The sequence below is a fragment of the Pinus tabuliformis genome, chromosome 7 (assembly GCF_031772625.1).
Source record: "Pinus tabuliformis cultivar Carrire ecotype Pingquan chromosome 7, CPIR1, whole genome shotgun sequence".
Lineage (NCBI taxonomy): Eukaryota > Viridiplantae > Streptophyta > Pinopsida > Pinales > Pinaceae > Pinus > Pinus tabuliformis.
The window spans coordinates 1,557,276,565-1,557,301,741 of record NC_142293.1 but is presented as its reverse complement, the minus strand read 5'-3'; the positions used below and the strand labels follow the sequence as shown (position 1 = coordinate 1,557,301,741).

Sequence of the window (25,177 nt, the reverse complement as noted above, 5' to 3'; positions counted from 1 at the left end):
CTTATTCTCTGATTCCGAAAAATCAGCGTTCAAAGTTAGATCCAAAGTCGAAATGTTATGTCTTTTTTGGGTATGACTATGCAGTGAAAGGATATAGGTTGTGGGATCCTACATTGCGGAAGATAGTCATTAGTAGAGATGTAACATTTGATGAATCCTCTTTGTTAAAATCAAATGTTGAAAGAATTGAACAGGAATAGGTATCACCGTGTCAACGAGTTCAGTTGGAGGCTAGATCTTTCGGTGACAGTCGAAAGGAAGGAGAGACTTCTGGAGACAAAGGTGTTGAAGACACAAAGGAAGCCGTTGAAGCTTCTGAGCCAGTGCAAGTTTCTGAACCAGTTCAGCAACCAGTTACTCTGAGAAGATCAACAAGGGAAAGGAAAACTCCCAAAAGGTATGAAGATTCTGCTTCATCTTTTGCTTTGGTTACTGAAGATGGGGAACCGTCTTGTTATCAGGAAGCGATAGATGATACAGATAGCGAAAAATGGAAAAAGGCTATGGAAGAAGAAATGGACTCCTTGGCCAAGAACAATACCTGGGATCTTGTAGAGCTTCCTGAAGGGAGAAGTGTTGTTGGATGTAAATGGGTCTTCAAGCTGAAACGGAAAGTTGATGGTAGTATCAAGAGATATAAGGCGAGACTGGTAGCAAAAGGGTATTCTCAGGTTGAAGGTATAGACTTTCATGAGATTTTTTCTCCAGTTGTAAAACTTGTTTCTATACGTACTGTGTTGGCACTAATTGCGTTGCTTAATCTTGAGTTAGAACAGTTAGATGTTAAAATAGCTTTTCTACATGGTGATTTGAACGAAGAGATATATATGGAACAACTAGAAGGTTTTGTACGAGGTCGCAGTAGAAGATTAGTTTGCAAGCTCAGGAAATCATTGTATGGTCTGAGGCAGTCTCCGAGACAATGGTACAAGAAGTTTGATTCCTTCATGGTGAGCCAGAACTTTATAAGAAGTGAGTATGATCATTGTGTGTACTTTAAAAGTTTCAATGGCATATTCATTATCTTAGCTTTGTATGTTGACGATATGCTTATTGCAAGCAAAAGCATGGAAGAGATCAACAGGTTAAAGGCTCAACTCTCTAGGGCGTTTGATATGAAGGATCTTGGAGCAGCAAAACATATCTTGGGCATGGAGATACACAGAGACAGGAAAAATGGTAAGCTTTGGTTATCACAGCAGAAGTATGTGGAGAAGGTACTTGAAAAGTTCTCTATGAATAATGTGAAACCTGTTAATGTTCCCCTAGCTTCCCATTTTAAGCTTTCTTCGGTTTTGAGTCCTAGAGCTGGTGAAGAAAAGCAGTATATGTCTCATGTACCATATGCAAATGCGGTAGGAAACTTAATGTATGCGATGGTATCTACAAGACCTGACATTTCACATGCCGTTGGAGTTATCAGCAGGTTCATGGCAAATCCAGGTAAAGAACATTGGCAAGCAGTGAAATGGGTGCTTCGATATCTAAGAGGCACAAGAGATCATTGCATCGTCTTTGATGGTAGTGAAGGATCAGTCTGCGGATATGTAGATGCTGACTATGCAGGTGATTTGGACAAAAGAAGATCTACTACAGGTTACGTCTTTACTCTTGCAGGTGGAGCAATTAGTTGGATGTCAAAGCTTCAAGACACGGTTGCATTGTCCACTACCGAAGCTGAATATATAGCTGCTTCAGATGCCAGTAAAGAAGCAATCTGGTTAAAGGGTTTGTTCGATGAAATCGGAAGGACGCAGGAGAAAGTGAGTGTACTTTGTGACAGTCAAAGTGCTATTCACTTGGCCACAAACCCTGCCTATCACAGCAGAACCAAGCACATTGATGTGAGATATCATTTTCTGAGACATGTGATTGATGGTGGAAAAGTAGCTCTTAAAAAGGTCCACACATGAGAAAATTGTGCAGACATATTCACAAAGCCAGTTACAGTAGAGAAGTTGCGGTGGTGTTTAGCTTCTCTTGGCTTGCAGGAAAGATGATGAATGGGAAAGTTGTTGTCAAGGTGGAGTTTGTTAGTTTGACAACGAACTTCAAACGTAGTTTAGTTTTTTAGTTATGTACAGTTTTCTTTGTAACGAATAGTTTTTAGTTATGTAACGGTAAATACATGAATATATCGAATGTCATGTAGAGGATATTGATCATCGAATAAAAAGAGATTCACATTTCAGTTTCCATTTCTTGGTCTTCTCTCTCATTTTGTTCTTGATGGTCTTTCTTTCTCTGCTCTTATTTCAAGATTCCCGTCCTTCAATTCTATCGGTTCGATCCGTCGAAAAAAGGTGACGATCCCGCCAAAGTTATCAAAGAAGCGCTGGCGAAGGTTTTGGTGTTTTACTATCCTTTTCCCAAAATATTGAGCGAAGCGCCCTTTGGTAAGCTCCTCGTGGACTGCACGAGAGAAAGCGTGCTTGTGGAAGCTGATGCCGACGTTTCCATAGAGGAATTCAAGGACCTGCACCCACCCTTCCCTTGCTTGGCTGATCTGCTGCATGATGTGTCAGGGTCGGAAACTATTACCAATTCTCCCCTCCTTCTTTGATGAACACAATTCATATTCCAGTCGAAATTCTTTTTTCTTAACGTGTTTCTTATTTTCAAGTAACGTGGTTGAGATGCGGAGGTTTCATTTTCGCCCTTCGTTTGAATCACACCATGAGCGACGAGCTTGGCCTCATTCAATTCTTGAAAGCTCTTAGTGAAATGGCGAGGGGGGCTGCGAGGCCTTCGGTTCGTCCAATCTGGGAAAGAGAAATATTCCGACCCCGGACGAATCCCACAGTTAAATTCCCCCACTACGAATATGATCAAATCGAAGACAAAGACGGGAAAATGGCGAACGTGAAGAAGATGACCTAGAGTTCATTCTTTTTCGGGCCGAAGGAGATCGAGTCATTGAAGATACAAGCAGTAGGGCAAGGCAAGTGCCCGACCTTTGAAGTTATATCAGCGTGTTTGTGGTGTTCGAGAACGAGGGCTCTCCAACTGCCCTCTAAGCAAGAAGTTCAGTTCATATTCACCCTAGATGGCCGAGCGAGATTCGACCCGCCAATTCCCGAAAACTTCTACGGTAATGTGATCATTTTGTCGTGCATGAAAACGACCACAGGAGAGATGGCAACCAAACTGTTGTCCTTCACTGTGAAGTTGATCCGCCAAGCGAAAATGAGTGTGAATGGAAAGTACATGCGATCGGTGATAGATTTGATGCAGTTGAGAGGGCACCCTCTCTTCACAATGGTGGGCACCTATGCAGTCTCGGACTGTACTAAGATCAGGTTTGGAGATGTGGATATGGGGCTGGGAAGAGAAACCTACGGTGGGCCAGCACAAGGTGGTGTGGGACCAACTTCAGTGGCAGGGTTGACAAGCTTCCTCGTACCATATCATAACAGAAGTGGGGTGGAAGGCATAGCGGTTCTCGTATGTTTGTCGCCCGCCGCTATGCAAATATTTGAAGCAGAAATCAATGAAGCTATCGAGAACGCAGCCCCATATCTATGATCCTTGATATAAAATAGCAATCTCTAAGCTTAAGTATATTAAGTTGTTGTTACTTGAATAAAATCTAGTATTAAGTTGCTCTTACATGAATAAAATGAGGTGGGTACCTCGCGCAAGAGTGTCCTTGTATTTCGGTGAAGTAAATTGGGTGCACTGCAACTTCTTGAGTTGCGTAGGAGTTTCCTTAGAGTAACATCCAAAAAATTATGTACAAAAACTCTTTTAAAAATAAACAACCCGACGTATGTATCCTTGATTCCGTACCGTATGTTGCCGAAGCACTCCACATTCATTCATCTAACTCGGTGACATCAATTGAACAAATTACAATATCATTTAACTAAGAGAGGTATCATTTAACTATTTTCTTTTAAAACAAAAATTCTGGAAACCTATTTTGAAATAAACCACATTTATTAACATAATAATTGAAATTTTATTATTTATATGGGTTGAAGGATGCTTATTTATATTATGTACCAATGTATATATTCAATGAGTCATAATTACATCTAGCTTTCATATTTCATATATTCTAATAACAGATTGAGAAAAATGATCTATATATATCTTTCCATATTAAAAAAAAGTACTATCTATGTTGTCAAACTGTCACAATTGAAATAGTGACATTCTATATAAATAGTCAATAACTAGCATGAATCAAATATGAAAAGTCAATAACCACAAACTATGGGAAGAGAAAAGAGCCCTCAATCCATATTGTCTCTCCCTCCAAAGATGTATAATGTATGATACCATAATAATCAGCAATCCCAAGCTTTGACAGTGAGTTTGCAACATGATTATTCTCGCGGAATATGTGCTGGAAGGTGCTCGTTGTGAAGGTACCTCGGAGAAATTTCATCTCGGCGATCCAAGAAGAAAGATGGGGGGGGGAGAAATCTAGGTTTGACGATAGACCATTGATGAGGACTTGTGAGTACCCATATACAAATAAAGTATCAATACACAACTGCCTGGAGATGCACAAGAGGCCCTAGAGAGCCAATGTTTCCGCCCTAATGTTCGTACTTAGTCCACCATTCCAATGAAACCTATAATGTCATACTTGGTCCACCTGAAGCCAAACACCACAGCCACATTTGGAATTCTGGGTGACACCATCAAAGAAACCCGCTGGAAAATGTATTGCATTTGGAGCAAATCTATGAGATCGATCCTTTATTGTGCGAATGGGAACTTTGACATCAAGCAAACTAAGAATGACTTTGTGGATAATGAAACGTGTGTTAGCTCGAATCCCTTAAAAAATAAGTCGATTTATAGCACGCCATATTTCCCAGGTGGTGAGAAAAAGAACAACCTCTACCTTTGTGTCGCGCTACAACCACAATAGATAACAATCGACAATGTTTCCAAAGTCCCTGTAAGGAAGGTTTAGAGCAGTACATATGCCATTCCAGACACAGTATGCAATCAAACATTCTAAGAACAAATGAAAGTTATTTTCAATAGATGTCCTACACAAGGGGCATCTCCCTAGTCCCATCAATCCTTTTTTACATGGGAGAACACAGGGGGCATCTTCCCGGTCCCATCAATCCCCGCTTACATAAATTCTCCCATGTAAGGTTCTTATTTCTCCATGTCATCCAGTTAAAAAGTATGATTTTAATAGGGATGTCGATTTTCCAGACCAAAGAAAACCAACAAGGTTGGTGTAGATTATTGTGAGAGTGAATGAGATACCTGTAATTTTCCGCCACGTCGACCAAATTTGAACGCAGTTTTCCCTCCTAGGTGAGAGAGTCCCCAACATCAGATTTGCAAAGTCCCGCGAGCCTTAGATTTAGGATATATTCCCCCCACTCAGCAACATAAATGCCAGTTAGTCCCAACATTTCCACACGTTTCCAGATTGGATATGTTCCATCTAGCTATGACTAGTTCCAACATGAAGATGCCTCTTAGGTGAAGGCGTTGAATCAAATCCCCTGTGATATTCTGAGTAGCCTCCACTTCCTTGATGTTATCCATCGTGATCAAAATATGGTTCCCTATTTAGAAAGTCCAACAAACTCTCCGCAAAAACATATCTCTCACCTTTTGGAAACATCTCCATATATAGGAACCCGTGTTGCTTCCAATTAGTCCCAATCTGATCCAATCTTCTATCCTCCTATTCTGTAAGTACTTTGTTGCAACAATATCTCTCCATATACCTTCCTTGAAGAACCCACGCCACATTGATTTAATGATGAGAGCCTGCCCGAATAACTTGTCTAAGATGCCCCAACCACAATGATCCTTAGGAATAGTTATATTATCCCATTTGTTTAGGTGGTATTTGTGGATGTCCTCCCTTCAAGACCAGATAAATTGTGCCATAATTTGTTTGATCTTGTTGATGACAGTTGTGGGAAGAATGTACAAGTGTGCACAATATACAGCTAGTTGTTGTAGTACAACTTGAACCAAGATGTATCTGCCCCCAAAGACAAACTCGTATGCGCCCAACCACTAATCTGCCTCTTGTATTTGTCTATTAGCCACAACCAATATGATACTATATACATGTTTAGATTTGATCTGATACCCCAAGTATGTGAAGCCTTCACATAATGGATGTTTTTGGAAGTTGAACATGCTCCGAATCTCATTAATCTCTCCGGGGTTTCCTGCTGAATATAATATAAACAATTTTCCTTCATTTTCCTTTATACTAGAGGCATCCCTAAATCACTGCAGAATTTTACAAAAAAACCTCCATTGTGGGAAGGAAATCATTCCAAAAGTTAGTATGTCTTCCACAAAGAAATTATGATAGACCTTGATACCTGCCGCCAATCTTATGCCATTAAAAACACCCCCCGAAATTTCCATCTTTATCTTAAGGCTAAGGCGATCCATCATCAATATGAATAATAAAGGTGAAAGCGAACAACCCTTCCGAAGTCCCCTGCAAGCAATGAAGAAATTAGAGGGGTAGCCATGTATCGGTACCGCGAAATGTGCCAATGAGACACAAGCCATGATTCATTCTACTATAGCAGAAGATATGCCAATCTTAGTAAGAATAAGGCGAAGGAAGGTCCAATCAACAAAGTCATACACTTTCCAAAGATCCACTTATATCAAAATTTGCTTCATCTTTCTAATATGATCAAATGGATTACCTGCTGTGAGTGGTGGCAACATCATGTATCAGTCTGTTATGGAGGAAACCTGATTGTTCCCTTGAAATGTGGATTGAGAGGGTTCCGTTGATGAATTCCACAATTATTTTGGAGATGAGTTTGTAAGTATTGTTGCATAGAGAAATGGGCTTGTAGTCAAGAAATGTAGAGGTGGCATATGCTTTAGGAATTGGTGCAAGGAAAGTGGAGTTTATAGCTCCAGTACACACCCGAGAGACCATGATTCTTCTACCATGTTTAACAAGTCCTCCCCGACCAAATCAAAGAAATGAAGGAAGAATTCGACTATCCACCCATCTAGACTTGGACTCTTATCCTTCACAAAAGTTTTCAGTACCTGTCGAATTTCGTCTGATGTGGCTGGTCTATATATTTCCTCGTTCAGCTCCTCATTGAATATATGTGGGTAATCATTTGAACCCCAAATCTAATCCTCAATATAATTTCTAGGCTACTTCTAAAAGAAAGTCTCGAAGTGGTGTACTACTTCACATTGAATCTCCTCGGTAGTATATGCTACAAACTTGTCCACTCTCTGAATTTTCCAAATGGTATTCTGATTTTTTCTCAGATTTGCATATCTATGAAAATACTTAGTGTTTTTATCGCCTTCCCACAACCAAAGGGCTCTACTCTTTAGCCGTCAAGTCGCTTCTTGAATGTGAAGGATCTGTCGCTTCCTGCACTCCAGTGTTTTGAGTGTGTCCCAAATGTTTCCAAATGAATTACCCCTCTCCACCAAATTGTAAAGTTTCTCAATTTCCACCGTTATATCCTTCAACTCGTGAGACATTGTTTTTTTCTTCTCTCTTTCCCACATCCTAACGCGACTTTTTAATGTGTGTAGTAAACAAGACAGGTACAACATTAGGGATTTCCCAACCTCTTGGGTGTGTGCCCTCCAAAAATTGTAGACCAGTGAAATGAAGTCCATGTCCTCCAGCCAGATTCTATTGAATTTGAATGGAATGCCCAAATGAGGGTGCTCCAGTGTCCACTGTAATACAATAGGCATGTGGTCAAAGATCAGAGATTTTTCTACCCATGATCACATACATCCCAAACTCTCCACCATGTTTTCATGTACTAAGAACCGATCACAATCCAGTGTTTTACCAATATGATCGACACCTGCACGACCATTGTGCCAAGTAAGAGTTAGAGTGAGAAGTCTGATATCTAGTAAATGATTGGACTCAAAGCATTGGCAAAGATGGTAAATGAGGGGATCCGCCCTACATCTAACACCCTGACATTCATCTCCAAATAAAACTGCATTGAAATCACCTACCATAATGAAAGACCCAATTTTAAATATATCACAAGTCAGAGTGATCCATACGCTTCCGGAATGTAAATTTTTCATTGAGGAAATGTAGACTTGATGGATGACCACGAATATAACAAGTCAAAGAATGACACTCGTTGAAGGACTTTAATCAAAAGAAATAATACAATTGAAAGAAATAACACACTTATCTAGCGGTCATAATGAAATATTAGTATTTCTTTAAATGTTTTGAAATTCGCGACTTGATTCCAATGGCAGTGTATGTAGAGAGTTTATGTTGTGAATGAAAACATACAAGCCATCATCATAAATCCGACAGCTTTGATTTTATGTTTATCAAAACGTACAAGCGAACATCATAAATCCCACCGCTTTCATTTTTAAAAGAATTAACAAATATATTATATTTAAATGAATACATATATTTATATTATATTATATTATATTTATATTTATATTTATATTTATATTATATTATATTTATATATTATATTTATTAAAGTGAGTACTGAACCACATCTTTTCATGGCATTACTCTTTTGAAAGACATTGTTAAGCAACATGCGAAGAAACTAAACGATGCATCATGTCTAAGAGTTTAGGGCTGACCTAACTCTGTTCGTATAATTTTTATATTTTATCTGTTTTCATGCCCTATAATAGTGTCCACAATCATTTTTAATTTTTATGCTTCAACCGACATATATGTAAAGAAGTCGGAGTTTTGATAGCACATGATTGTTGTTCAAAGGGTGTGTATTTTGCATGAAGTACAGATTAGCGTTGTTGAAATTTAATGTAAATTTGATTTCAATTCTATTTATCTTGTGAGCAAAATAGCTTGTTTGCTGGTCTATTTTGTTGTTTTATAAGCTTAAGGACGGAGCCTGAAGTCAAGCCAGCTAGCCTTCGAACTGCATTTGCTATGCAAGTGCAAAGTAGATCAAAGCTGCTTCAGTCAATCTTCGGGTTAAGTTTATAAATTGAACAATCAATTTGTAGTCATTTTCGGTAATGCTGACTACTTTTGATTTTGCTGGAGAATTATTACAGTTTTATGGAGTTTATTAAAATGTCATTTTGACTTACTCCTTTCAGTAAACATTATTTTTCTCTCTGGTTAAGTTTTGTTTATGCAACAAAACTAATGTCTAAAGTGATCCATATGATTTTAATTAATTAGAGAAATACCAACTGTTAGAAAACTAATAAACTTAAACAGCGATTCTGCATGCGGAAAGAACTGAAAAGAATCACTGAAACTTAATACCCAGGGATACGAGTTACCTCCAGCCATTGGTGAAACTATTGATGCAATTTCCTTCTGAAACACCACGCTCCAGCTGCACATGCAAAAAGGAAAGAAGAAAGCTGATCTGAAGGCACTTCCAAGCTCTGCTATCTCAGCTAGATGGTGTAAAACTGAAGGGGATTGAGATATGAGCTTGGGGACCAAACAGATGAACATATAGCTAAGCTTCCATCAAGCTTCTAAAAGCTATGTGTTAGAAAAACCACAAATCAAGGTAGAGATCAGATCAAAGTGATGGACCACTTTAGTAGCTCCTAATTATAAATTTAGTAATTGCAGTTGATTTTCTTAACTTAAGGAAACTACTGCAGTTGGTTTCCATAAGTTAAGAAAAGCTGCAATTCCATAAATCAAGGTAGCTTTTGTGTAAAATCAATGGAGCTTAACAGTAACTGGCATTCATTCATCTAAGTTGGTGACATCAATTGAACAAATTACAGTATCATTTAACTAGGAGCGCTATGATTTCACTGTTTTTTTTTTAAACAGAAATTCTAGAAACCTATTTTGAAAAAAACCACATTTATTAACATAATAATTGAAATTTTATTATTTAAATGGGTTGAAGGACGCTTATTTATATTATGTACCAATGCATATATTCAGTGAGTCATAATTACATCTAGCTTTCATATTTCATATATTCTACGAACAGATTGAGAAAAATGATTTATACATATCTTTCCATATTCAAAAAAAGTACTATCTACGTTGTCAAACTATCACAATTGAAATAGTGACATTCTATCTAAATAGTCAATAACTAGCATGAATCAAATATGAAAAGTCAATAACCACAAATTATGGGAGGAGAAAAGAACCCTCAACCGATATTGTCTCTCCCTCCAAAGATGTATAATGTATGATACCATAATAATCAGCAATCCCAAGCTTTGACAGTGAGTCCGCAACCTAATTCTTCTCATGGAATATGTGCCAGAACATGATTGTTGTGAAGGTACCTCGAAGAAATTTGATCTGGGCGATCCAAGAAGAAAGATGTGGGGGGGAGAAATCCAAGTTTGATGATAGACCATTGATGAGGACTTGTGAGTCCCCATATACAAATAAAGTATCGATACACAACTGCTTGGAGATCCACAAGAGGCCCCAGAGAGCCAATGTTTCCACCCTAGTGTTGATACTCGGTCCACCATTCCAGTGAAACCTGTAATGTCATACTTGATCCACCTGAAGCCAAACACTGCAGCCACATTTGGAATTTTGGGCGACACCATCAAACAAACCCACTAGAAAATGTATTGCATTTGGAGCAAATCTATGAGATCGATCCTTTATTGTGCAAATGGGAACTCTGACATCATGCAAACTAAGAATGACTTTATGGATAATGAAACGTGTGTTAGCTCGAATCCCTTAAAAAATGAGTCGATTTCTAGCATGCCATATTTCCCAGGTGGTGAGAAAAATAACAACCTTTACCTTTGTGTCGCGCTACAACCACAATAGATAACAATCTACAATGTTTCCAAAGTTCCTGTAAGGAAGGTTTACAGCAATACATATGCCATTCCAAACACAGTATGCAATCAAACATCTAAGAATAAATGAAAGTTATTTTCAATAGATGTCCTACACAAGGGGCATCTCCCCAGTCCTGTCAATCTCTGTTTACATGGGAGAACACAGGGGGCATCTCCCCGATCCCATCGATCCCCGCTTACATAAATTATCCCATGTAAGGTTCTTATTTCTCCATGTCACCCAGTTAAAAAGTAAGATTTTAATAGGGATGTCAATTTTTTCCAGACCAGAGAAAACCAGCAAGGTTGGTGTAGATTATTGTGAGAGTGAATGAGATACCTGTAATTTTCTGCCACATCGATCAAATTTGAATGTAGCTTTCCTGCCCAAGTGAGAGAGTCCCCAACATCGGATCTACAAAGTCCCGCGAGTCTTAGATTTAGGATATATTCCTCCCACTTAGCAACATAAATGCCAGTTAGTCCCAACATTTGTGCACGTTTCCAGATTAGATCTATTCCATCTGGCTATGACCAGTTCAAACATGAAGATGCCTCTTAGGCGAAGGCGTTGAATCAAATCCCCTATCATACTCTGAGTAGCCTCCACTTCCTTGATATTATTCATCCCAATCAGAATATGGTTCCCTCTTCCGAAAGTCCAGCAAACTCTCTGCAAAAACATATCTCTCACCTTTTGGAAACATCTCCATATATAGGAACCCGTGTTGCTTCCAATTAGTCCCAATCTGAACCAATCTTCTATCCTCCTATTTTGTAAGTACTTTGTTGCAACAATATCTCTCCATATACCTTCCTTGAAGAACCCACGCCACATTGATTTGATGATGAGAGCTCACCCGAATAACTTGTCTAAGACGCCCCAACCACAATGATCCTTAGGAATAGTTATATTATCCCATTTGGTTAGGTGGTATTTGTGGATGTCCTCCCTTCCAGACCAGATAAATTGTGCCATAATTTGTTTGATATTGTTGATGACAGTTGCGGGAAGAATGTACAAGTGTGCGCAATATATAGCTAGTTGTTGTAGTACAACTTGAACCGAGATGTATCTGCCCCCGAAGACAAACTCGTATGCGCCCAACCACTAATCTGCCTCTTGTATTTGTCTATTAGCAACAACCAATCGGATACTTTATACCTGTTTGGCTTGATCCAAAACCCCAAGTATGTGAAGCCTTGATTTGCCTTTATACTAGAGGCATCCCTAAATCACTGCAGAATGTTACAAAAAAACCTCCATTGTGGGCAGGAAATCATTCCAAAAGCTAGTATGTCTTCCACAAAGAAATTATGAGAGACCTTGATACTTGACGCCAATCTTATGCCATTAAAGCACCCCTCGAAATTTCCATATTTATCTTAAGGCTAAGGCAATCCATCATCAATATGAATAATAAAGGTGAAAGCAAACAACCCTTCCGAAGTCCCCTGCCAGCAGTGAAGAAATTAGAGGGGTAGCCATGGATCAGTTCCGTGAAATGTGCTGATGAGACACAAGCCATGATTCATTCTACTATAGTAGAAGATATACCAATCTTAGTAAGAATAAGGCGAAGGAAGGTCCAATCAACAAAGTCTACACTTTCCAAAGATCCACTTATATCAAAATTAGCTTCATCTTTCTAGTATGAATCAAATGGATTACCTACTGTGAGTGGTGGCAACATCATGTATCAGTTTGTTATGGAGGAAACCCGATTGTTCCCTTGAAATGCGGATTGAGAGGGTTCCGTTGATGCGTTCCACAATTATTTTGGAGATGAGTTTGTAAGTAAAGTTGCATAGAGAAATGGGCTTGTAGTAAAGAAATGTAGAGGTGGAATATGCTTTAGGAATCGGTGCAAGGAAAGTGGAGTTTATTGCTCCAGTACACACCCGAGAGACCATGATTCTTCTACCATGTTTAACAAGTCCTCCTCGACCAAATCAAAGAAATGAAGGAAGAATTCGACTGTCCCCCCATCCGACTTGGACTCTTATCCTTCACAAAAGTTTTCAGTACCTATAGAATTTCGTCTGATGTGTCCGGTCTGTATATTTCCTCGTTCAGCTCCTCATTGAATATATGCGTGTAATCATTCGAACCCCAAATCTGATCCTCAGTGTAATTTCTAGGCCGCTTCTGAAAGAAAGTCTGGAAGTGGTGTACAACTTCACAATGAATATCCTCAGTAGTATATGCTATAGAACCGTCCACTCTCTGAATTTTCCAAATGGTATTCTGATTTTTTCTTAGATTTGCATATCTATGAAAATACTTAGTGTTTTTATCGCCTTCCCGCAACCAAAGGGTTCTACTCTTTAGACGTCATGTCGCTTCTTGTATGTGAAGGACCTGTCGCTTCCGGCACTCTAGTGTTTTGAGTGTGTCCCAAATGTTTCCAAATGAATTGCCCCTCTCCACCAAATTGTAAAGTTTCTCAATTTCCACCGTTATATCCTTCAGCTCTCGAGACATTGTTTTTTTCTTCTCTCTTTCCCACATCCTAACACGACTTTTCAATGCGTGTAGTAAACCAGACATGTACAACATCATGGATTTCCCAACTTCTCGAGTGTGTGCCATCCAAAAATTGTAGACCAATGAAATGAAGTCCATGTCCTCCAGCCAGATTCTATTGAATTTGAATGGAATGCCTAAACGAGGGTGCTTAAGTCTCCACTGTAATACGATAGGCATGTGGTAAAAGATCAGATATTTTTCTACCCATGATCACATACATCCCAGACTCTCCACTAGGTTTTCATGTACTAAGAACCGATCTTGTCTTTTACCAATGTGATCGACACCTGCACGACCATTGTGCCAGATAAGAATTAGAGTGAAAAGTCTAATATCGAGTAAATAATTAGACTCAAAGCATCAACAAATATGGTCAAGTGAGAGGATTTTACCTACATATGAAACCCTGACATTCATCTCTTGATAAAACTGCATTGAAACCACCTACCATAATTAAAGACCCAATTTTAAATATATCACAATCAGAGTCATCCATGCGCTTCAAGAATGTATATTTTTCATTGAGGAAATGTAGTCCTGATGGATAACCCCGAATATAACAAGTCAAATAATGACACTCGTTGAATGACTTTAATCGAAAGAAATAATACAATTGAAAGGAATAACACACTTATCTAGCTGTCATCACGACTTGATTTGAGTAGCAGTGTAAGTAGAAATTCGCGACTTGATTTGAGTGGTAGTGTATGTAGAGAGTTTGTGTTGTGAATGAAAACGTACAACCCATCATAAATCTGACAGATTTCAATTTTCATCATAAATCTTACCGCTTTCATTTTTAAAAGAATTAACAAACATATTATATTTAAATGAATACATCGATTTCAATTATAATTCATTGTTTTGGGAAAAATAAATTATTTTTTATAAAATCAAAATATTTAAATATGGATTTTGAGTAACTTGTGATATAATTTGTTATTTATTTTAAAACATTTTGACGTTAAATATGGTTCTTAAATTTGATTTTGATGTTTTGGGGTCCAAATTTTTTTTAACCTTATTTAAAGTTTCAAATAATTATGGTTTAGTAAAATTTTAGTTAACAAAGTTCATAATACATTCAGAGAGTTTTTTAACTAAAAAATTATTTTAATAGAAGTTTGTATGAAAAAGTTAATTTATATTATTGACCAAAGTGATACTAAATAAATATTAGGTCAATTCTCATTACTTACAATGTGGAGCTAATCACACTTTGACCACTATGATACTAAGTAGATGCTATGCTAACTAATATCACAGAGAATGTGGAGTTACTCACATGTAGAATTTCAAAAAGATATTAAAGAGTCCAAAACCTTAACATTAATTAGGGATTCAGACATGATAAAACTCTAAGCTTAACCTTAAATTATTATCATATCATGATAATAATTCAGTTAAATTGGGTTAAACACTAGGTTTATAGGAAACAACTTTGAAGGATAAGAAAGAAGTAGAAGATCATCTTAATGTAACAACCATTTAAAACATACATTGTCCATGGAAACTCCATAGTGAGTGCATTTTATTTATATTTGCACTTATACACATGTGGAAAAGGTAGAGCATATGCCTCTCCTCGAACCTGGATTTTTTATATTGGATTTTTTTCAAAGTACATCTTATGTTCATGTTCTCTGTATGTATGATAATTATGCAACATTAAATATGTGAATGCAATAAACACATCCTCTTATATATATATATATATATATATATATATATATATATATATATATATATAGATAGATAGATAGATAGATAGATATATTCAAACTAGGTTGAGCCTAGGCCAGGGTTAGCCCAATGTTTGATGGAAGAACAATCTCACTCGTGGGATGTTATGATGCTATGAGTAGATTGTTCTTCCATTCAACATTGGAATTGGATGTATTTTGGATAATTGGAGTAAATGTTATTATTATCTTCCTAGTTTTTATCTTTGTTATCATACTCCATTCAACATTAGAATTAGATGTTTTGGGTAGTTGGGATAAATATTATTATTCTCTTCTTAACTTTTATTTTTTTGTCATACTCAATATTCTCTTGGAAGTCTTCAATTCCTCATAATAATGATAATAATATATATATATATATATATATATATATATATATATATATATATAAATAACTAAAAAAAGCTAAATATTATTTTTTAATTTTAAGGGAATGAAAAATAGGAAATTAAAATATTAAAAATTGTTTTTCCTTAATATTAATGGTAGGTGAGGAATTTAAATATAACTCATGGAAATGAAATATAAAAAAATAAGAAAATGATTAAGATAATTTAAATTATCAAAACAAAATAAATTTATAATATTTTTATTTAAAAAAATCAATTAATACTACTACATTATTATTAATTTTATATTTTGTATTTTGAACCGTATAATCTATATATATATATATATATATATATATATATATATATATATATATATATATATAGTAACAATATATATATATATATATATAGTAACAAGGGGTTTACCATATGAGAAATCAAATTTTTTTCTTTTAATTCAAAATTAAAATTAGGTTATTATTAATAAATTATTTAGGAGATGCAAAATTCACAAGTAGAAAATAATATTATAATAATTTATAGTCTATAATCCAAACACACTTCCTCAACAGAACATAATAAGATAAAAAAAAGAAAAGAATAAAGATCAGTGGAAGAGGATTTTTGCTCGAGAGCAATATCTAGAGTTACTTCCTTTGTTGTTGATGTTTGCAATGGAGATTCTTAATCTGTATATAGGATTTGTTACAATATTATGGGCTAATACCATGGCTTATTAATACCACTTGCCCAAAAAAACCATAACTCACTTGTTTATATGTCATTTTTTAATTAATCAATTTAATTAAAAGGGAAAAAAATAACAAAAAACTATTTTGGAGATAAATCTCAAGCTATGATTTGGGTATATTGTTATAAATATTCTAGAATGTTCCTTGGAGATTAAATCCTTCCACCTAACACAACCATATAAATTAAGTGGTTGGTAAATTCCCATAGGCATTAATCCATAATAGGTAACAAAAAACTTATTACATGATACATCTCACGTTGCTAAAATAAAAAAAAATCATAAAACGAATTAAATTATAACTTTATTATTATACAGCTTGAGTGGCCTAATGGTTAAGAGCATGTGTTACTTAGTAAGGGGTCACAGTCTGAGGGGGGTAGATTATGTATGCCTTCGCCAGACTTTAGTAGTTAAGGGAGATGGGTCCCTTGTCCCACAAACAAGGGACTCTCATACACCAATTTGGTCTCTGGTCGTGACCTTAAAATCAAATATATTATTTATAGCAATTGCACCAAATGTTGGAAAGGAAACACTGCAAGGCATAAATTCGAGAAGAATAACATGAGCTTGAACACCTATTGATTCTATACCTTAAATTCCCACTATGTGGAAAGAATGAAACCTTGAAGCACTTGTTCTAGTTTTGAAAATATGCTCATTTTAAGGTTAGACCCTCCTTACTCTCATCTAATATTCCCTCAAAGATTTTTGTATTGGGAGACTCTCTCCCCCGGGACAGATTTTCACACAACACAGTACTATATTAGAATTGGTCTTTCTAACATAACAAAGATATGTGTATCAACTGGTTTTCAACGTACTTTCAATGTAATTAACAAGAGGGGTCTCTCATTTGTGTAGATTTGAGTCTACATATCCAAGTGAAAATGTAGAGGGGGAGATGGAAATAATCCACCTACATGAGTTAATGGGCTACTAGATAATGCACAATGAACAAAGTACCACCTCAAGGATATTCCCTTGCACGCTACACATTCTCAAATGTCAAGCAACAAAATTAACATACAACAAGTCAAGTTGTAAGAGAGTGTCAAGAGAAGCAAAGGCATTGACCCGCAACAAGAACCCCAAAGTGGTCTCTCACTTCGACAAATTTCATACTATTCCTCTGGCCATCAAGATGAACCCACGCATGAAAATTATGGATAGTTGGTACTAAGTCCACAACTGAAGGTTTGGGGCCTCCTCCAATGGATGAAGACTCTCCTCCTTGAATGATTTAATTCTTGCAACATCATGGTCTATCAACCGAGTTTGACCATCTGCATCAGTTGAGAATATATGACTTTTATTCATTGGGATTGTTGTATTTCTTCTTGTTAACCTAATGAAAACCTTTCCAAGTGTTTCTAATCCAAGAGAAAGAGGAGTCACATCCAGTAATATCAGTTCCTTTACATTAGCCCACAAAATTCCACTTTGGATAACAGCACCCATTCTTATAGCCTTGTCTGGATTAACATGTTTACGTGGTGTCTTTCCAAAAATCTCTTGAACCATTGGAACCCAATACATTCTTCCCATAATAATAACTTCATCCACTTCCAATGTCGTAATCCCTACTTTTTTTGGACAATTCTTGCAAGGGATTCTTGTTCTCTCGATTAAGTGATTTGCTAACATTTCAAACTTCAAACAAGTTAATGTCACATTCAAATGCTCTGTACCATATACATCTTCCATGATAACTTGTAGGTTAATCTGTCTTAGGAGAAGATGACAACTCCACCTTCGGTTTCTCTACAGCCTCTTGAAGCCTTTGTAAGGCTATCTTATCCTAGGATAGGTCATTTTTTGTCTTTTTGAACTCAGCAACTAAATACTGGAGCAGAGAATTATCAAAATCCTCACCCCCAAAAAAGTATCACCATTTTTGGCCTTTACCTATAATAAAAAGCTAACAAGGTTACAATAATTTGCGTGGTAAAGAAGAGAATGAGAAGAAATAAATAATGAATGTAAAATAACCTAACATCTCAAGGGAAGGAACATGCCCCGAATACACCATTGGATATTTCAAGCATTGGTACATCGAAATTACCCCCACCAAGATTAAACACAATAACTAGGCCCTCCTTCTCATTCATGCCATAAGAAAGGGATGTTGCAGTAGGCGTATTGATGATTCTTTTGACATCCAATCCTGTAATTTTACTAAGATCTTGTGTTGCTTAGCGCTAAGCATCATTAAAATAAGAAGGGATAGTAATGACTACATTCAAGACAATCTTTACAAGGTAACCTCGATAGTTTCTTTCCTAGGTCAAGAAAACCTAGGTGTAGAGATGCATGTAGACCAATGTACAATGTAAAAGTGAAGAGCTATGGTGAAAATGAATGGAAAAAATAGAGCACACATGTCTTCTATGTGATGAACAATCCTTTTCATAAAATAGTTATTTAGTTATTTGACTATTGTGCACTTATTTCCTTTGTGTCGAAACTGTATGTTGCACTATATGATGTCCGTGTTGATCCATACCATTGTACTTATGCTTTTCCATCTGAACGTTCCTCTATCTCAGTTTCTTGTCACAGGCCACCTACGACCATACTTAGACTTTTCAATGTTCATGGTTGCTCCCTACATCAAAATGCCTATTTAAAAGACTATTCAGTGAATAAATACCAACATTTTTATATATCTAACGCTACAGAATAAGCTATCAATATTAGCATGTATCCTACTGAATAGTACAAATGCCTTTGCCCAACAGGGAAAAATAATAGTTTAATCATGATTAGTACTCTATATTAATACTAATCATCTATCACAATCCTTCACATGATATGTACAAATGCCCATCAGATACAAAATAAAATCCTAATGCCTTAGACCATTACCAAAACAAATAGTAGCTTAACATTCACATGCTACATGCAAATACTTGATTCCATACTCCATCTTAGTATCAATCATTGTTTACGATCAAATACAGTTTGAACATTTTGTAAAGTAAAAAAAAATACATTGTTCCCCTACCAATAGCTTACAAGTAGTCATAAAAATTTTGGGATGTACTTGTTGCATCCATGAGGTGTAAAGATGAACCAAAAAGGGGAAGTTAGCAAGTAGATAATTAATGCTTTACTATGACCCAATTCATATATGTACAAAATATTTTTCGTGTCCCATTCTTGTCATGTGTCCCTAAAAGTTTGTTGAATGTTACAGTGATCTTTGTCAGTTAATGAAATGAACCAGTTTCATTACAATATCATGTGTTGAAAATAGCAACAAGAAATGCTAAATATAGAAGTGCTAAATTTAGCACTGCTATAAATAGCATTTCGGGATACCTTCCTATTTTAGTTAGTCCTTGAACTAAAATAGAGAAGTAAAAATTCGAATTTGATCTTAGCAGCTATTTGTAAAATAATTAATTAATTCATCTTGAGTTAATCAGTTGTAGAAAATCAAACATGAAGTTTATGTGGGGACATGCAACAATTTCTCCATTGATTGAGGAATTTATCCATCAGTTAAAGAGATAAGGATGAGTTGTAATATTGAGTTGTAATTAGTTGGCTCAATTAACTGAGTCAAGTCCAGTTAGATTAATTCAAAAAGTTTGTTGAATTAATTGTGAGTTCATTTGGTTAATGCATGCATGCATGTAACTATTGCACTTCATATAACTGAATATTCTCTCATAAATAACTCATGCATGTCAGTTCATATAGAGACCCAGTTGAGATCAGATGGAGGGATAGTGTACTATCAGTTGCAGGAGTATTCCATTGTGAATATCTCTTGCATGCAGAAGGAATTCATTCCTTGGAGATTGTGCGCTTACTTCTTCAGTTTAGTGAGTGTGATGAGGCCAATTCACACATGTGACATCATTGGACCCCAAGAAAAACTGTGCAAGGAAATAGGAGGCTTGGAGGGCTGAGGGAAGGCATATATTGTGTCTACTCAGTCTGTGAGTTGTATTGTTTGATTACACAGAGAGCAGGATAGCTTGAGAGCTGATTCTTTTTGTAACTTGAACATATTTCCACTTGTATGATAATACAAAGATTGGGGTTTTAGGTTGAGGTTTTCCCCAGGTTATTTCTTCTGTGTTATGTGTGATTGATTTCTCATTCTCAGTTATATGTGTTCTCAATTGATTGTTCTAAAAAATATTAAGCTTCCGCAAAGTTTGTTGTAGAAGTAGATCTTGTATTTTTCTTTAGTATATTGCATAATCTGTTGATCTACATTGGGAATTTCTACATGGTATCATAGCGAAGGTGATCAAAGCGAAGAACAGTATACAAGAAGGGAGAAGTTCGAAGTTTTTAGTTCCTGAATATAGAAATCGAGTTCTTATCACATCTCAATTTCACCAATGGCGTTCAACGGTTTAAGACTCGAGTATGCCCTTGAAGGAAACTCGAATTATATAGCCTAGAAGGATCACATGGAAGCAGTATTAGAGGATAACGGTCTAAAGGACTTCATTGATCAAGAAGTCCCCAAGCCATCTGATGCTACAGAATTGGCGGAATGGAAGAAATGTGTGGCTAGAGCAAGGAGAATCCTTCTGGAGGGAGTTCGAGACCACATAGTCTCGAGTCTCCATGGGAAGGAGACACCGTTTTCGATGTGGAAAACATTGAAAGATCTATATCATAATAGCAGCGATAAGAGGAAGTTGGTGCTGAAAGACAAGCTTCGAAAAATCAAGTGTGAAAAGGGCGACATGATCTCTACATATCTGAACAAGCTCACCACCTGCAAGGATGAGCTTGGAAGTGTAGGGATCATGACTGTTGATGATGACATGATGAGTCTTGCACTCCTCAGTCTTCCTAAGAGCTGGCATAACTACCAAGACTTGGTTAATGGAAGAGAAAAACTGCCAAATTGGAACGACTTTGGTCGGATTTGATGCAGGAGGAAATAAGAAGAAGCACCAGAGATGGATCCTCATCGAAGCAAGATGATGAGGAAAATCTAGCCTTAGCGAGTAAGGTGAGGAAATGGAAAGGGAAGGCGTCCCATCCCAAATCCGGTTCTTCCCATGGTGGGAAGAAGTTTGACAAATCGAAAGTGTGATGCTTTCATTGTCATGAAGTGGGCCATTATGCTACAAATTGTCCACAAAAGAAATCCAAGAAGGGATCCTCGAAGGGATCTAATGGTGAGGCACTGACCTCACAGTTTGAGTTGGATTTCTCTCTTATCGCATGCATGGTTTCATCCATGGTGGGATGTGTGTGGTACCTGGATAGTGGAGCTTCATTCCACATGTCAGGTGACAAGAATCTTTTCAGTACCTTGGAGGAGAAGGATCTCTTGATGCGGATCAAGATGGGCGATGATGGAAAGTACTGTGTTTTAGGTGAAGGTATCGTTGTGTTTTAGAGGGAGCATGGAGCTCCTCCCCTCTGACTAATGTAAAGTATGTACCAGGTCTGAAGAAGAATCTTGTGTCTATTGCTATGCTAGAAGATAAAGGCTATGATGTAGTCTTTAGTAAAGGAAAGGTATTCCTGAGGCATATTAGCACTGGACAGACCAAGCGAATCAGGATTCGAGTAAAGCATCTCTACAAGCTTGAGGTAGACGACTATGCTGCATTGAGTTCCAAAGAAGAGATGGTGCAGAGCCAAGATGTTGGTGAGCTATGGCATAGAAGACTGGGCCACTTGCACCATCATGCAGCAGATTTCTACCGGACTACCCAAGGGAAAACTGGAGCAGACGAATACATGAAAAGGTTGTACCTTGGGTAAGTATGCAAAATCTTCCTTTCCAAATCGAGACAGTAGAGCTGGAACAATCCTGGAGCGAGTTCACTCCGATGTTTGTGGACCTTTCTGTACAGCCTCCATTGCTAAACAAAGGTACTATGTTATTTTTATTGAAGATTTTTCTCGTAGATGCTGGATCTACTTTAGGCAAAAGAAGGATCAGACCTTCTTGAGGTTTTGTGAGTTTAAAGTCTTGGCAGAGAAAGAATATGGAAAGAAAATAAAAGCCTTGCGTAGTGACAATGGTGGAGAGTATGTCTCCCAATAGTTTAAAGACTTCTGCGCTGCAGAAGGAATTAAACGAGAATTTATGACACCCCATAACCCACAGCAAAATGGGGTGGCCGAAAGGAAGAACAGATCGATTGTGGGAGCAGCTCGAGCGATGTTGCATGACCAAAGCCTACCACTACATTTGTGGGCTGAGGCATGCAATACAACAGTATACTTGCAGAACAGAAGCCCGCACCGTATATTAGGAATGAAGACACCTATGGAGGCCTTTTTCGGGAAGCGACCAGATGTGAGTCACTTCCAAATCTTTGGATCATCAGTTTACTGTCATGTGACCAAAGATGCCTAAAAGAAGCTGGATCCAACAGCTGAGTTGGGAATACTTGTGGGGTACACGAATACACCCCACAACTATCGGGTGTACCTACCTACCAGTCAGAGGACAGTGGTATGCAGGGATCTGAAGTTTGACGAGAAGAAATCCATGCGATTATCACTTGAGAGGGAGCTCAAGTTGCATGCAGAGGAGGAACTTTCAGTTCCTAAGGAGGAGGAGCCTCAGATTGATGCGAAGTAGCTGCATGTAGAGGATCCGGAAGTGGAGACATCCACTCATGCTGAGACTTCCAGAGATGGGCGGAAATGCTCAAGGGAAGTTGAGAGGTTGATACTGGATGCGCGGGATAATGTGGGACAACCATCTTCTCAGTGCAGACAGAGGAGGTCGCCCGAGCGGTACACTGGGTGCATGGCCCTGGTTGGGGAGTGTGTATATATTGAACCTTCTTTATTCGAGGAGGCAATGCAGAAACCAGTATGGGTCGATGCAATGGTAGAGGAGTACAACTGTATCATTCAGAACAGTGTGTGGGATGTTGTCCCAAGACCTTAGGGAAAGTCAGTGGTGAGTTCCAGATGGCTTTACAAAGTAAAGCAGGCAGTTGATGGCAGTGTTGAGAAACATAAGGCAAGGTTTTTTTCCCGAGGTTTCTCACAAGTCGAGGGGATCGACTACGATGAGACCTTTGCTCCTGTAGCAAGGTAATCATCTATCAGATCAATGTTGGCACTATCAGCTCAAATGGGTTGGAAGATCCATCAGATGGACGTGAAGACAACATTCCTCAATGGGGAGATTGAGGAGGATGTGTACATTGAGCAGCCAGAGGATTTCAAGACCTTCGATCGTGAGTCGCATGTATTGCTTTGTATGGGCTGAAGCAAGCACCCCATGCTTGGTACACCAGGATTGACAGCTATTTCACCGGGTTGGGCTTCACCAAGAGTGAAGCAGATGCGAACCTTTACCACATCATGGTAGAAGGTAAACCATTGATCATTGTTCTTTATGTCGATGATCTGATTTTGACAGGTGATGATCAGTTGATCCGATCTTACAAGGAGGACCTTGCAAGAGAGTTCCAAATGAAAGAAATGGGTCTTATGCACTAATTTCTAGTCATGGAGGTGTGGCAGAAAGATGGTGAAGTATTTGTGTCTCAAGGCAAGTATGCCAATGAGATACTCAGGCGCTTTCACATGGAGAAGTGCAAGCCCATGCAGACTCCTCTAGCTGGGAACTGGAGGAAGGAGGATGCTACTTCAGGTGAGGTAGTAGCCGCTATTGTTTATTAGTAGCTAGTGGGTTCACTTATGTATCTAGTGAACACACAACCTGACTTATGCTTTGCGTGAACCAGCTGAGTCAAGCTATGGTTCAACCTACCAAGCTGTTTTGGAAGGCAGCAAAGCATGTGCTGAGATACCTCAGAGGCACATCTCAGTTTGGATTGTGGTACAGACAGACAGAGGGAGTGAAGCTTCAGGGCTTCACAGATGCAGATTGGGTAGGGATTCCATCAGACCAGAAGAGCACTTCTGGAGGAATCTTCAACCTTGGTTCAAATATAGTTTCCTGGTACAGCAAGAAACAGAGGTCAGTTGCACTTAGCTCAGCAGAGGCTGAATACATGGCTGCTATTTAGGCTGCATGTGAGGCCATTTAGATGCGGAAGATTCTGATGGTATTGTTTGGTAAGAGGATGGATCCAACTGTGATCTACTGCGATAATCAGAGTTGTATCAAACTCTTTGAGAATCCAGTTTTTCATGACAAGTCCAAGCACATTGATATCCGGTATCACCATCTTCGAGACTATGTGGTCAAGAGGATCATGTTGTTGTTGTATGTTTTGACCGAGGAACAGGATGTAGATATTTTGACTAAGGCATTGTCAAAATGCAAGTTCGAGTTCCACAAAGACATGACTAGGGTTACTGATAATCCCTTTCTTGTTGAGAGGGAGTGTTGAAAATAGCAACAAGAAATGTTAAATATAGAAGTGCTAAATTTAGCACTGCTATAAATAGCATTTCAGGATACCTTCCTATTTTAGTTAGTCCCTGAACTAAAATAGAGAAGTAAAAATTCGAATTTGATCTTAGCAGCTGTTTGTAAAATAAATAATTAATTCATCTTGAGTTAATTAGTTGTATAAAATCAAACATGAAGTCTATGTGGGGACATGCAACAATTTCTCCATTGATTGAGGAATTTATCCATCAGTTAAAGAGATAAGGATGAGTTGTAATATTGAGTTGTAATTAGTTGGCTCAGTTAACTGAGTCAAGTCCAGTTAGATTAATTCAAACAATTTGTTGAATTAATTGTGAGTTCAATTAGTTAATGCATGCATGCATGTAACTGCTTCACTTCAGATAACTGAATATTCTCTCATAAATAACTCATGCATGTCAGTTCAGATAGAGACCCAGTTGAGATCAGATGGAGGGACAGTGTACTATCAGTTGCAGGAATATTCCATTGTGAATATATCTTGCATGCAGAAGGAATTCATTCCTGGAGATTGCGTGGTTACTTCTTCAGTTTAGTGAGTGTGATGAGGCCAATTCACACATGTGACATCATTGGACCCCAAGAAAAATTGCGCAAGGAAATAGGAGGCTTGGAGGGCTGAGTGAAGGCATTTCTTATGTCTACTCAGTCTGTGAGTTGTATTGTTTGATTATAGAGAGAGCA

The 25,177-nt window shown here is 37.7% G+C and overlaps 2 pseudogenes; both read left to right on the top strand.

The window, feature by feature from the left end:
• Positions 1–1,404: 1,404 nt before the first annotated feature.
• LOC149253912 (13-hydroxylupanine O-tigloyltransferase pseudogene) lies at positions 1,405–2,563 on the top strand (annotated as a pseudogene).
• A 572-nt stretch (positions 2,564–3,135) lies between these two features.
• On the top strand, positions 3,136–3,525 carry LOC149253911 (benzyl alcohol O-benzoyltransferase pseudogene; annotated as a pseudogene).
• Positions 3,526–25,177: the final 21,652 nt, after the last annotated feature.